Raw genomic sequence first — 14166 nt, forward strand, 5'->3', positions numbered from 1 at the left:
TTAAAAAGAAAATTTAATAAAAAGACTTATTTACATCTCTTTATCCTTCTTTTTTATTTTGTTAGATTTTTTCTGATAATTCATAGCACAAAATATTGAAAAATAGGTTCGACAGCACTGAACTCCACATTTATCATTATATTATAATAATACTAAGCCTCTCTTTCATTTAGGTAAATTTGAATTTATGAGAAAGCACGGATATTATTATAAGTCTCTCATAACTTATTATAATTAATAATAACGCTTGTTATTAAGTTGTAATAACAAGCGTTATTATAATATTGTAATATGTTGTAATAACTTCCTGTATTTAGTCAGTAAATTCATGATATTAATTCTAATCAAATAATGGCTTTAAAACTTAAAAATTTTAATTTGAAGCTTTCGAATTTTAAAATTTAATTTTTGTTAATTTTAATAAAATTCTCAATCATTTATAATAGATGAAAAAGTGCAATGCTAAACTTATATATCGAATTCTTGGAATTTAATTGATAAACATTTACAGAGATTAAAATTATATTTGTTTTAATTTTGACCCGTTTATTTATTATAAAAGATTATAGATCAGGACTATTTGCTTAACACAGAAGTTTTTTTATAACATTTGTGTATAATCATTCAGCAGTAGTCGTAACAACATGTTATGTAGCATATTGTTACAACTATTGCTGAATTTATTTTCCTTTTATTCAAACAACACATTTCCGCATTCCAAATTCGCAATCCACCAACGAGCAAACCACAATAGCACGAAAATTAACCGAATATTTATGACGCAATAAACGTCGAATAAAACACATTTTGTAACCGCAACAGGCTGTATTTAAATTCCGAATGATGGACACAATAACTCCCCAACTTCAAAAAGCCATCCTCCATTTAATATTATTTGAAAAGCACTCCCGCATCGAATTATTCCAAAATAGAACATCTCTTCCAAAAGATTTCTTATCTTTTCCTTTTACTTGTAAAGTACCCTTTTACATGAATACCTGAATAGAGGCAGACAACCACTTCCCTATCATCAAGTGGTCGAAATCATAATGATTTCTAAAAGCGTCATTTAATGTAAGCGGAGCACAAAAAATATCTACAAGAGAACCGGTTTTATCGTTCATGCGATGCACGATAAAATTGTTCCTCAATTAACTCCAAAAACGATCTTTGCTAGACCTTGAAATTGTGCGGGAAGATTTCTTCTTTTTTTTTACGAAGAGTGCTGAAAATGTTATTTTGCAATTCGAAGCAATTAGGCACCGGGTTTGAGGCGTAAAATTGAATAATATACCGCACCTGGAGTGATTGTGTGTCTGTTGATTCGAAGTAATAAAATGTTGGGTCCGAGAGTCATTAGGAAGAATTTCGATTTCGTGGTTACAGTAATTTTTTTTCAGTAGAAAATTGAAAGTATTCCAGCAAACGATCTAGCTTTTGATATTTATTTCATGTGACAAAATGAAATTAAATATTTTGACGTCTTATTATTTAACTATGCGCCTTATTCCTTTTAACATTTATACAATGTGCTATAGTAATAACTAATCATTTAATGCTTTTCAATGCTTAGATTTATATAAATAATAAAATAATAAATAAAGAAAAAACACCTAGAAGATGAGTTTCGTGTAGATTCAAAATCATCTGAAGAATCATTAGGATCAATTTTATTCTTCTAAATAATGGCTTTCTTTATTGTTCAAAATTAAACTGCGAGAACTCTAGCTAACATTTGTTTGAATTAGGTAATTTTCATGTTTTTTATTTATTATTTTTCATTCATTTTTTAAAATTTAATTCATATATTGAAAATATATCGAATCAAATGATAAAAACGACAGGCAAAAACGGACAATAAATTCTAATAAATATTATTTATTTTTATTTTGACGATGGAAAGAGATATAAGACACTTTGTTATTATATTTATTTGTTTTTATTTATATAAAATACGATTTTTTAAAAAGTGCTTAGAATCAAGAGAATAAAAGAATATTATTCAAAATTTTGATAAGGAATAAAAATTGATTTTTTAAATCTAAAATTGTCATATTAGAACTTTCTATAAGCAAAACCTAAAATTATTATTCAAAGTTTTATTATTGCTCAATATTTTATTCTAGTGAAAATTTTTGTCCCCGATTAAACAATATTGTCGTTTTTATTTTCTTGTACACGAAATATTAAAAACAATGTGAAACGTCAAAAACTTTGAACTCGTAAGTTTAACGAATTTCTACGTTCTTGAAAAAGTCTCCTGAATCCGAAAAAACAAATTCCAGTTTGTTTCCTGAGTCCGGGAAACCAAGTTTTAGGATTATGCCAGTCTGTCGGTCTATCTGTAAACATGATAACTCAAAAAAATGTGAGCTAGTCAGATGAAATTTTGTATATACATAAAAATTATTTATCACTATCAAATTTTATATGGTATCCCTTCAAAGGGCGTCTTATAACTGTCCAGCTATTTTCGAATATAAGTTAACGAAATAACCATAAAAAGGAAAGGAGATAGATATATTAAAATTCGGTACATAGATTTAAAGTAAAATGCAGATATATGACAGATATAAAACATAAATTCCTTTAAAAGATTGGCCGTCTGTCCATGCTTTCGCTTGCATATGCACGCGACAACTCAAAAAGCAATGATTTAAATGTTTCATCTTGCTGAAGACTCACAGATTTACTTTAAAATTTGACACAGACTTATGATTTTTATAGGTCTCTTATAAAGATCATGTGTTCAAATTCATCCATTAATCATGCTGAGCTCTTGAGTTTGTGAGTTCATGTTCAGTAGAATAGCTAGTCACAAATTTAGCAAAATTCAACCAAAAGTTGATACAAATCTATAATTCTAGTGATAAACCATGCTGCACAATTCATCCATCTAGAGTGCTGCAGTTTTGTGAATAGAGTTCAGCTAGATATGGTATAGAGTTTAGTGTGGTATAGAGAGTATGTGCATACAGATGGATAGACAGAGAAATTTATTTGTAGACAGATCTCGCATGAAATTCGATACATATTTACTATTTTGGCATTACAACCACATGCTAACTTACATTTGTCTACTTCGTTTCGTTTTCGATTGTCAAGTTTACAGACAAGTAGGCAGATATAATTCTAAAATTGATTTTATCTCATTAAGGGACGTCTGAAACGGAGATATTCACCAAAATTTCGAGTTCGAATTTTCCGACAGTTACAATACATTTCTCTTACTGTTTCCATGCACGAGACAGTAATAAAAGCACGCCGCTCTCGAGAGAGAAAACTAGTTCTCTTGAGAAACGAGCGTTTGCATAGAATTCCATATCGCTGTTGCACATTCATTACTTCCTTTCCTTTCAACTTGTTAGGCAAGACGTGAGCTTTTTAAAGTCGTAAATTCAAAAAACCAACTACGGTAATAACTCACACGAACAAAAAGAGAGATTGCCGAGTCTCGTCTCTATTTGTTTTGCCGAATGCAAACCAACGGCGATGCAACACTCCCACGCGTTCTCACTCAGTGTATTTTAAAAGCATGCGTAATAACGCATTGTCGAAGTGCGCCGTGTCACATTCAATCAATGTGACCTCTGTCCTGGACGCATCGGAAGCTTCAAATCAACATGTCACGTGGAATGGAAGGAAGTTGAGCATTTAAAGTGGTCCAACCAGTTCGAGACTTGGCTTATTTTTTGGTTTGCTCCCCAACACCTGGGTTCGGGATTTTAAATTAGTATGGTAAAACCTGGGACTGATTTATACAGGTTGTCAATTGCGCAACCTTTGGACACGGAACATTAAAGTTTGCTTACCGTTCTTGGAAGAAAAGTTCGTGGAAAATAAAAAAAAATTTGAAAAATCGTTGAAAGGAAAGGTGCAATCGTTTCAAACTTGCTCCATGGTAACTGTTGGTAATATCGGTTTTAGGGAAAAAGTGAGTAATGCTAAGTTTATATAACATACAAATGTTTGATAAAATAATCAATCAATTATAATAGTAAAGAAGTTGTGCAATTATTTTTGTATGTAAGAGAAATTTACAGCAATACAATACATTAATCTACATTGTATTCTTTCCTGGTTTATCATTCCTGGAAGAAAATTTCGTAGGAAAAAAAATTACCGAAAGGAAAGGTGAAATCGTTTTCAAATTTGCTTCATGGTAACTGTTGGTAATATCGGTTTTAGAGGAAAAGTGAGTAATTCGAGGATCTAATAAAACAAATGTTTGAGAAAATAATTAACGAATAATAATAGTAAAGAAATTACATGTGATAATATTTATATTAACTGGAAATTTATAGCAATGCAGTTCCTTAATCTACATTCTATTCATTCCTGATTTACCGTACTTGGAAGAAAATTTCGTGGAAAAAAAATTCAAAAATCGCTGAATTAAAGATGCATTTGTTTCAAACTTGCTTCATGGTAACTATTGGTAAATTGTACAGGAAATTTAATGTCAAACATCAGTGATTGACGTTGCCCGAAAGGAAAATTCAGAATCCGTCACCGATGACTGACTACATTTAATTCATTCCTGATAGTTAAAAGACTTAAAGAAAATTTAAATTCTTGGTCCATCCGAAAAGAGTACTCGCAATGAAAAGGATAAAATAAATTTTATCCAACATTTATTTGTAGTAAGATTCACTAAAAGCATATATATATATATATATATATATATATATATATATATATAAAATATTCGAAACTTAACAGTGGACTATCTTACATAGGTATTGCTTGAGTGGATACGTATAAAGGTTTAAATTCTCGACATTGGTAAATCCTTCTAATTATTAAATTAAATTAAATAGAGGTAAATTGTATTCGTAAAAAGTATAAATTTTTATTGATAATTACTACACTGGCAACTGTGTAGCAGTCTATAGGTGGTCTAGCATCGTGCAATTTTTACTTTACAATCATACAGTTGAGTACAATTTTTATTTCCATTTTTTTTCGTAGCATACACTTTAATGTTCGTACGAAGTTATTTCTAATAAACTGATTTCATTTAATTCATATTTTTCAGTATTAGTAAATAAAAAGATAAAATTTTAAATAAATGCATTCCATATTAACATTAACAACAAGAAAAGTCAATATTCCATGTGAACGAGTCTGATCGCCAAAGGCGGCTAGTAATTGGATAAAAGTATCGAAAACCCAGCTGGCTATTTTAAGTGAAATCGTACACGTAATTTTGTAGAAATACAATATATTAAAAACTACATGAACAAATAAGAGAAACATATGATGATAATTTTTTAGGTATAATTCATCTATTTTTTTATTTTTTTTTAAATTTGCTCTTAATTATTTTACAGTAATCTCATAGGCATAAAAATTGTATTTAATATCAACGCAAAGAGCGTGAATATAAATCTAGGAATTAAAACTATGAAAAAATATTACCAAATATATTCTAAAACATTTATTAAAATCAGTGAAAAAGATTGCATAGAATAAAAATTGATATCACTATAATGCTTATTTTTTAAAGTGTTGTAAAAATGGGTTTGCCAATAATGTACTATGAATATTAAAATAAAATATTAAAATGTGGCAATAGTCGTTTTTTTAAAGAGCAGCTACAACCTAAAGAATAATTGCGTGCTAATTCTTGTAATGATATTCCTGTAATGTTTTTTTAATCCATATTTTCTTTCCCATATAAGAAAATATTGTATTCATCAAAAAACCCGAATTTCAGATTGTGGCAAATCTCCATGTTTCAGCCTTCCCTGATACAGAAAAGCATATTTTTGGAACTATATTAATTTGTTTGAACATGGTGACAGGGCCGTGGTGGCCTGGTGGTAAGGTCTTGGCTTGTGAGCCGTAAGATTTCAGGTTCCAGACCCCATTCCACCGAAGAACCGCCATGTAAGGGGGTCTGTTGCACGATAAATCCGTCAGGGCCAAACGTCCTCCCGTTGGTGTGGTGTGGAGAGGGGGTTCCAGCTCAGGTGTCGTCCTCGTCATCTGATCGCGGTTTAAAATTACGAGGTCCGTCCCAAAATAGCCCTAGTGTTGCTTTAAACGGGACATTAATATAACTGAACATGGTGACTAAGAAGTGCAGCTAGATAGAAGCAGGAAATTTGATATGTGGTCTTTACAATAAATGAGCAGATATCTATCGAATTTTTTACAAATCCTTTAATAGGAAGTCTGTATGTCTGAATGTCGATGAACATCATGACAACAAAATGTAAGGAGGACGAAATTTGGATATATTGTATAAACGTAAATGTAGAGCATTTTGTACACAGTTGTAATATCTAAACAATAGATCCTTGACAAATTTTGAACTAAATACAAAAAGGGGGTTGACTTTCTGTCGAACTGCACTTTTTCGTATTAATGTAAATACTGTAATTTAAATGCGCATTATTAAAGTATATGAAATTTGGTACGCCTTGCGACTTCAATTGTATTTATATCTCAAATTTTGGTTTAAAGCTATAGGGAAGAAAAGCATCTGAAAGAATACTCAGTTTTCTTTGCTACACTACAAAGCATAAAATTCTCATGTGTGGATTGAAAATAAAATTCTGAGCATTCGTAGCATTCATGTATATGCCCAAGACACACAATTTTATGCGAGGGGAGGTTAGTAACATCTTTATTAACCAGCGTGAGTGGTCTTCCCCAAACTTTCTCGTATGCTTTCCACTAAATATTATTCTTCCTTCCTCCGCATAAAGTTGGGAACCTTGAACAAAGCTGAAAATACCTTGCATGGCATTGGTTAACGATAGTTAAGAAATATAGATCTTTGGCGTGAATTCAGCATTTTTACTGAATCTATGTGAGAATATGTATTTTGAACACCTCTTTACCTGTGGATTGACCCCAAAACTAGACTCAAAACTATAGTTGTAGTAATAACGTAACGTACGGAATTTCATTCATTTAAGTCATTGCGCGAATGAGATATTTCATTTACATGTATGTGAAAGCACAAGCCGATAGATGGTCAACACTTTGATAGATTTCATTCAAAATTTGGTAATTATCTATATTTTAGATGCTCTATCTGTATACCAAATTTTATCGATCTCATACTTTGTGTTATGTCATTTCGTGTTCACTTGCAGTCGAACAGCCAGGCAGATAGACTTCCTGCGAAGGGATTTCGTCCAAAATGTGAGTGAAGTCTATACATTTGGTTATAATTTCATATACCAAAGTTCAGCTATCTAGCTCAAACGCATTTTGGGTTATTGGTTTCATAGACAGACAGATATAAAGCCCAAAATGCATTTTTCGAACTCAGGGTGGTCTGAAATGCAAAAAAAAAAAAAAAAAAAAAAATCGTCAAAATCTAGAGTTTGTATTTTTCGAGTTTCGAATCTACAGTTCGTATTGCTTCGTCTGAACTTCGCGTACAATGAAATAAAAAGTATTGTAGAAAAGCTCGGGGAGACCATTTACATTCATTGCTTCATGCATACCGTATCATGCAATTTATAGACAGTCACCCGGCCAATAAAAGTTACCATTTAAAAACAACGTCCAATTTTTTCCCCAAATAAATTTTTAAAAAATTGCAGATTTCAGGCCCGTATAGTTTTCTGATACGAAGGATACTTATGTGAGTCATCATTGGTGAATCATAAACAGTCGAATTTATTCAAATGATTTAAATTTCAATGATGAAATGGATGGATCCAATACTCCCTCGCATCATGGAAAAGAAGAGCAAAGGAAACGATCGCTGCGCAAGCCAACCTACTGCAATATTTCGCAATTCTAAAGTAACAGTTTTAATGATTAATGATGCAAAGGAGGCACACATTTGACCCGATGTTCCGATTAAACTTTGGTAATCAATTTGAAGTTGGAACATTGGCTTCGTTTCCTTTTTTGTCTGTTGTCTTCGGAATGCTGCGGGTTAAGCAAACAATGAATCAAAGGCGAATGAGGATTGAATAGTTTGAAATGAGCAGGCGACTTTATGGAAATTGTTCATGAAATCACTGATTTTTACTTTCCCCTTCTGACACATTCATTTCAGCAAATTTTAATCGCGAAAAAAGCCGGATTCGATTTTTGGATAAATTTTATGTTTTAGAACAAACTGCGTCTGAAATTAAAATTGTGTTTGTATTTTTAGACGAGTGCAGGTCAATTCGATAGCTTTAAAATGCAAAGAGCTAAGAGGATGAAATTTGTCTTCTAAAGTTTATGCCAATATTTTAAATATCTGCAAAACAAGCTGGAGTAATCTCTACAAAACTTTCTCGCATAAAGGTGTTATCTCTGAAAACGCCTTGAATAGCATTGGCGTACAATAATTATGAAATATTAAACTTTAGTTTGAGTTTAGCATTTTTGCTAAACTTATCCTACTTAAAACTATCCTTGGCGAAATTTCTTGGCGCTATTAATCCCTACCATCATGTTAATAATATCTGAATGCGCATTTTAGACGTATTTTTCCCAATCGATTGAATATATTTGATTTGACATATGACAATGGATCTGATACAATAATTTGACATATATTGACACTTCTAGTCACCAAATCACATATCAAATTTGATATATTTAAATCATTGCGTTTTTGACTAGAAAGTGTATCGTTTCTCAGTCTGAAAGTACGGACTGACAGACGTTCACTTCCTTGTTGGTTTAGGCTGAATTTAATAGGTATCTATACTATAGATGTTAAATCTGTCTACCGAATTTTATCCATCAAGCTCTCTTCATTATGAAGTCATCGAATTAACTTATATCCGAACTGTTGGACAAACAGATTTCCTCTCAAAGGAGTTTGCTCACATTTCGATAGAAATCCATACACTTGATGTATAGACCGTACTTTCTATCTCGAAGAATTTTTGAGTTATCCTTGTCACAGACAGATATAGTGCTAAAAATATGTTTTTCGGGCTCATGGTTATCTGAAACTTGACGATTCGTCAAAATCTCAAATTCGAATGTTTTAACAATTGCAGTACTTTTTTTATACACCGTATACAAGAAAGTAAAGATGGAGGTTAAATCCGTAAACAAAGACAGATGTTTTCATAAAATGAGTTTAAGTTTCTTCACTTCACCATCCAACTAAAAAAAAGTTTATTAGTAAATATTTTCTATTTATATTCTTGTAAGTTTATATAAAAACTTTCTTTTATTTGTCTAAATCTGAACTCAAAGAATTATATAAAGCATTTTATATTTGAATTTTTTTCAATACCACTGAGGGTACTGTATTAGAGGTGATCGTTCTCTGATTCAAGTTTAAATTACGATCTGTGGGTGAGAGAATGATATTTATGAATGAAATCCGTCCCGTGAAAAGGGTTTTGATGCGTGAGTAGTTAAGACGCACTCTTGCCCCCAGATGGTGCTATTGAAAAAAGAGATGCTGAAATTCGGCTTAAAATCGCTGACTTCGTTAGCTGCTTGCCAATGCAAGTGTCATAAACAACAACATAACAACAACAACATTCGAATTTTTTTTTGATGAGTGGAGCTAGAAATTCATTAACAAATATATCATTAACAACAAACATTTAGATATTTCAAATTATTAAATACTAACACTTTATAAATAAGCACACACAGAGAAAAAAAAGTCTTCACTTTCAATAGTGTATAAAAAGTAAACAGTAAGAATGCCTGTATATTTTCAAGTATCAGATTGGCTCCGTTTTATTATATACATAAATTATGTCCACAATTCAGTCACACAGAATTCCTTAAATTCCAAAAATTAGAACAACATAATTCTACCTCTATAAAATTCCATATTATGAATTTAGACATCGGATTCCACTATTTTAAACAGGAAAATGGTGAACGATAACATCCGTTACGACGACTGAACATGCACTGTTGTTCGCTCTGGAATTTTTACTGACACATTTTTCGAATATTCCGCTTCTTTATTTAAACGCTTTTCTTTTACTGCCATGTTTAGCACACTTTTGCATGAATTTTTGTTTCACGAAATATGGCAGGGCAAAACGAGGTCAACCCCTACGCTGCAGGGTGGGCTTGAGAAGAAATTTATTGTTTAGAATTCGACGTGGGTAATAGAGGGATAGCGTGCCATACTTAACAATGCAGCACGCAAGCGGATACGTCACGACACGGCCATTAATAGGGCAGTACTGGAAAGTAGCCTGTTACCGCCGAGAAAAAGTGATTTTTACATGTGCCTACAACCCAAATGTGCAGCAGAGAAATTTTTTATCCAGTTAGTATCAGCCAAAATTCCTGAAATAAACCCTAGAAATATATCTAATTTTGCTTGCCGTCAATTTTCCAGTAGAGCTAATTTTCAAAAGGGGGAAAAACAGGATGCAGGTATGCAATAGGTAACATGCGTATTTAGAGATAAACTTTTAACTAGTCACCGAATAAACTAATCCGTTCTCACTTCATGGGAAATACTGTTATTGCGTCTTGACAACATCTCGATGACGGGTCATACCTCTAACGGGCGGAATTAGTGTATTGGCGGTCTGGCTGTAATAGTGGTTTTATAACAGACCGCCGTTTTACACGGATTATTGTTCGTAGCAGCCGATCTTTATATACAATAGACGACCAAGTGCTACGTGATGTGATATATATATATATATAATGATATTTTTAAATCTAATTTAAGTACTAATTAATTTCTAAAGTTTTATCTTAATTTAGCCCATATTAATTTCGTTCTAAAATGTTCTCTTATTTCCTGATCCAGTTCCACTTTTTCTATTTAACTAATGCTGCATGCGCTCTAGAAAACTGTAATATCAGTGATTCCCACGCTGCGAGTGAAGGGATTAAAATCTGTCAAGCTAAGCGGATTCTTTTAAAAGATACCTATATTTCCTTTACCTAAATCGACATGTGTCAAAAAATCCCTATCAAAATCTCATAGTATAAAATCATTCAGAAAAAATATGTCACTGTCTTTCCCTCTTTTGCTCTTGTGTTGCGCTGTACATTGCCGTATCTCGTCGCTTCTTTCTTGTACATATTATGCCTCCCGGAATGGAATAAATTGGAAGTTTTAAAATTCCAAAAGTGTCTTCTCTCTTCGGCCATGAAACTGCTTAAAAATATACGTTGTTTGGACGTTAATAATGGCCTTTATTACTTATTGCTGAATGGCAACAGTTAAAAACAAATATTTTACTATATAATTTTTTCAAACAATTTCTCTGAACATTTTTACAGCTGCATTTAATTCAATGAATCTCTAATTATTAAAGCTGCAAAATATTATTAGAAATTCTTAGAAGATGACTGACATTCCATTTTATCATAGGAAACAAGATGTAAAAAATACCAAGAAATAGGCGACAGCTGAACTTTTATCAAGCGCCAAAATGAAGTTAACCGTTGCTAAATGGGTAATTATAATGACTTTACAATTCCATGCTAATCGTTTACAAAGTGAATAATCTGGGCGAACAAGTTGGTCGCCAAAAGCGGATAATTATAATAAAATATTTAAGAAGGAGATCTATATCATTCTATTGTACGGCTAAAAGAACTAAATTATTTGCCGTGTAGATTTCATCCCCGATTCGCAATGCCTCTTTTTGTGGAGATGTCTCTGAATAATATACAATCTACGCTGTAGAACGTTTCCATAACAAGTTCGGTTGTACTGACGTCTGGATAAATGTTCGACCTTTCACGGACATCGGCGGCTGATCAAGGCCATTCGGACAAAAACATAAAACAATTGCGCAAAAAATAGCCGCAAAATTTAATCTGAATCTCATTAATGCGGGCATTATGCAAAACAGCAGGTAATGATGTGAAAGGTGTTAACAGCGAAAAACTTTCGGTGATTAGAAACATGTGATTTGATTCGGTGAATTATAAATTACGATATTTCCATGACCGAAAGTATTAGTTTCGACGGCATAAATGTTTGTTGTTTTTATTTTAGGTGGCCTTGAATGATTTATAGAACTCCATTTGAAAGTCTAGACAAAAATATTGTTATGGATCTAAACAGAATTATTAGTCTAGAGAAGATGAATGTTATTAATTTTGTAATGGAAGCTGAGCGAATGGCGATCACTATATTTTATTCAGGCTCCTTAAAAAGTCTATTAGCATAAGATTTTCATAAGTAAATGAGTCATCATTTAAATTTTTTTTTCATTCTGGGCTAATACATTTTTTTTACAACATTTGGAAAAATTTTTGTCAATATGGCCATTCTTCATATCATCATTTCAAAATCTTAAAACTTTAAAAGACCAATTCTCGTATATATATATATATTTTAAACTCTTAATTTCAATTTAATTAATTTCCAAGATTTTATCTTAATTTGGGCCATAATAACTTCATTCTAAAAATATTCTCTTATTTCGTGATCCAATTCCACTTTCTCTACTTAATTAATTCAAGAGAAGCTTTATAAAATTGCTGAATCGACTAAACGCCGATACTTTCACACGCTCGGCGTGAAAGGGTAAAAAATGTCCAGTAAGCACATTCTTTCTTAAAAGATCCCTGTGTTTCCCTTACATGTGATTGACATGCGTCAGAAATCCCTATCAGAATCTTATTAATATATTAGCACTGTGGAGAAATATTTTCCCTATCAAAATCTAAGGTTATATAAGACGAAGGATAATTTATTTCGGCCCTTTTTCCCCACTTCTGCTTCATTCCGCTCTGTGGCGTGGAATAAAGCAGAAGTGGTAGCGCTTAACTAGTCGCTAATCAATGAAACAAAGTTGTAACTGTCTAACATATAGTATTAATTTGCTTGATCAACACAAACGTGTTGCATAATTAAAAAAAAATATTTCATTTATTTATTTAGTTAATAATAAATGCTTATTAAATAATTTGAAAAATGCTTGAAAATATTTAATTTAAAATTAAACTGATTATTATTTATTATTATTAAAATTACTAATTTTTTAAAAATTAAAATAAATATTTGTTTTAAAATGTATTAACTTTAAAATTAAATTGTCTTAGTGCTTAGTTAAAATTCTTTCTATTCTGCAATAATTGGTTGGTATTACATTAAAAAATGTTCATACTACGTTTTAACTTATTGGTAAGAAGCACTGTTGATCATATAGCGCAACCAGTGTTGAAGGGTATGTAAGGTGGTTTCCCTTTATTTACATTTCTCGATCATATTATTAGAAGTGAAAAATTAGTAATTATCTTTTAATGTTCTATTCTATTATCATCAGCATCGATATTAATAAAAATTTTAAGAGATCATATAAACATTAATAAATTACCCAATAATTTCGTAAAATGAAATTTATCTTCTCAGAATATTCCACGATATAGATCTCTTCACGTTTTAAAGCAATTTATAAAGATTAAAGATGTAAATAAAAAAATGTACGGCATTTCCCTATTTCTAAATTCACTTGACAGTTAACTTCACGTATTCATTATTGCGATTTTCACACAATGCAAAGACCTTGATCGGGCGTTTAGAATGGTAAATATTCTCTTCCGGTGTGCTATGGGTTAGAGATGCCATTATTGTAATGAAAAACACTCTGTTTATTCTATTTTTGATGACTTGAAGGTTAAATCTATTGTAACGGCAAAATAATGACTGCCACTGTAGATAAGTGGAAAATCGTGAAATCCACGTCCTTATCAAATTTGAAACGGTGATACAGATATGAAACGGAATATCAACTTTTAGTGAAGATAAGAAAAATTACATAAAGCATCTATTATGATTAATAACGAAAATGATTTGAAACTTTTAGATTGCCTCAAGGTATACTTTTAAATCTGAGATTCTAGCGAAAAACAGGAGATTCCTTTTTTTTTTTATTGGGAAATAATAATGACTCCTCTTACTGTACCTAGTTTTTGATGTTTTTCTGATTCTGATGAGTTAGAAATTGACCTCATTCGATAAAGGTCCATTTGCTGAGAGAGGGAGAAGGTTGAAAACAAAGCGAGTGGCGAAGAAAAAAATGCAATGAACAGTAATATTTGACATCTCCTAACTTTTAAAAATAGACCCACGATTCTTAACTTCTTAATCAGACCTAGGAAATAATTCTATCATTGGTTCCGGATTGAATTTTCATCACTCATGAAGAAAACAAGAAGATAAGTAAAATTATCTATAGGGTTATTAAATACCAGAAGGATTTGCGCAAGAAGGAGTAAATTTGTTACGGTTATTTATAC

The 14166-nt window shown here is 31.5% G+C and overlaps 1 protein-coding gene across 1 annotated transcript in view; it reads left to right on the forward strand.

Annotated features, from left to right (window-relative positions):
* The window catches only part of LOC129963277 (uncharacterized), a 70528-nt gene that overhangs the window by 15161 nt on the left and 41201 nt on the right, over positions 1-14166 (forward strand). The window lies entirely within an intron of this gene.

The sequence above is a fragment of the Argiope bruennichi genome, chromosome 3 (genome assembly GCF_947563725.1).
Source record: "Argiope bruennichi chromosome 3, qqArgBrue1.1, whole genome shotgun sequence".
Lineage (NCBI taxonomy): Eukaryota > Metazoa > Arthropoda > Arachnida > Araneae > Araneidae > Argiope > Argiope bruennichi.